Here is a 2,401-nt window from a genome sequence, read left to right on the forward strand (position 1 = left end):
TCATTCGATAACTGATATAAGTGCAGAATTCCATCATTGGCCGAGCATTGGCTTGCCAATAGAAAGCTTGTATTTTTGTGCATCAATCCAAGCCTATACGAACATCGGATTAGTTTTGGCGAATGTTGTTTTCTGCCCGGGTATATATCGAACAATAACATAAATTCGAAATTGTATCGACATTGGATTAGTATCGGAATATATAGATCATTTAATCTTTTTTTCCTAATTTTGGTTTAGTATTGTCAAATTGATATCGATCAACAGCAAAAATTCGAAATTGTTTCAACATTAGATTAGTATCGGGAGATAAACATCGTTTTCTGACATTGGTTTACTGTTGGCTAATCAATATCGAACAAGAGCAAAAATTTGAAATTGTACCAGCATTGGATTAGTATATGAATATATATATCGTTTAAACTTGAGTTTTTAACTATGGGGTACTAGTGGCATTTTGATATCGAACAGCAGCAAAACTTCAAAATTGTACCAACATTGGATTAGTATATGGATATATGTATCGTTTAAGCTTCGGTTTCTGACTTTGGGGTACTAGTGGCATTTCGATATCAAACAACAGCAAAAATTTGATATTGTACCAATATTGGATTAGTATATGGATATATATATCGTTTAAACTTGAGTTTCTAACTTTGGGGTACTAGTGGCATTTTGATATCAAACAGCAGCTAAAATTCGAAATGGTACCAACATTGGATTAGTATATAGATATATATATCGTTTAAACTTGAATTTCTGACTTTGGGGTACTATTGGCATTTCGATATCAAACAGCATCAAAAATTCGAAATTGTATTGACATTGGATAAATATTGGGATATATACATCGTTGAAATTTGGGTTTTGGACATTGGATTATTATTGGCTAGTCGATATCGAACAACAGCAAAGGTTCGAAATTGTATCGACATTGGTTTAGTAGCGGGATACATGCATCGTTAAAACTCAACTTTCTAAGAATGGCCCAGGATGGAATTGATTTGGTTTTTGGAAAACCACATTCCAATATTTTTCCAACCATGGACCAATCTCATGTAACTGATAACGCATTTACGATGTGAACCGACCTAAAATCAACATCGGATGAAGAAAACAGAATGGTCAGTATTGTTTCCTACCCGGGTGTGCTTTTTAAATTTGTTATTCTTAATTAAATTTTTTGTTGTATTTTTGAAACTTTTAGTCTAAATTAACGATTAAACATGAAAATCAAATGATTGTTGTGTAAATTAGTATCTATAATCAGTAAAAATAATAAAACTGTAACCACGTACTAAATTTAAACTAACTTTGGTTTTCACTGGGAAATTTTTTCTAAGTTTTTAACCAAATTCCGGAATTACTCCGGAAAACATATTACTTGATATGTATAGAAATAGCTAAGTGGATAAAGCGTCTGAAAGATGAAGTTGTTGTACAGTGGTCTAGGGTTCAAATCCGGCAAATCCGGCTAGGTCTGTCTTTACTTTATGTTACGATGAATAAAGCTATTGTTTTGTTTTAGGCTACTATTTAATTTTTGATGTTGGAATGTTGAATGTTGGTCCAATGTTGTTTTGCGCCATTATTGGCTGCATATCGAAATCGCACATCGGCCCGGGTCATTTCAACTTGAGTCGCCAAACCTTGTCCATTTCTGTTATGCCAATATTAATAAATTAATCCCGGATCAACACTGCTTGCCGGTGTTCTACCAAAATACATGTGTAATATTGGCATAGCAGAAATGGACAAGGTTTGGCGACTCAAGTTGGAAATGACCCGGGCCGATGTGCGATTCTGATCCTGAACCAATGGCCGATTCTGTATCGGCAACAACATTGGACCTAGATAAAATTCCTACCCGGGTTTACCTTTAGTTTTAGTGACACATTTGTTTTCAGTAACAATGTTTCCAACCATTAATTCTAATTAATATATTATAATAGCTGAGTGGTTGAAGCGTTTGACTATACCAAAATCAACACGCAGTGGTCCCGCGTTTAAATTCCACCAAACTCTTTTAATAATTTTTTTATTGTTGCACCCTTTTTTTGTTAGTTAACCCACAAATTTTGGGGCTCATAACCCCTAATCCTGTTTAACACGTTTTGGGGGTGTTTTCTGAAAAGTTAACCTAAAATTGGTAAATTAGATTTCGCCGTCTTAGGGGCCATTACCTAAACTCCCCTATATTAGTTTTGTCATACAGTACCCACCAAACGATTAGGTACACACCCGTTTTTTTAGGGCATTCTTATGGCGCTACGGGTCTCAGGAAAACTTAAATAACTTTTTACTGGAAATGACTAATTCTTTTTTTATTTTTTTCTCTATCACAAGAGAAAGTGCTCCAAAAGTTATCTTAACATGAAAAAATTGTAGGAGTTACACACAG

This window comes from Daphnia magna, linkage group LG9 (genome assembly GCF_020631705.1).
Source record: "Daphnia magna isolate NIES linkage group LG9, ASM2063170v1.1, whole genome shotgun sequence".
In the NCBI taxonomy this organism is placed as follows: domain Eukaryota; kingdom Metazoa; phylum Arthropoda; class Branchiopoda; order Diplostraca; family Daphniidae; genus Daphnia; species Daphnia magna.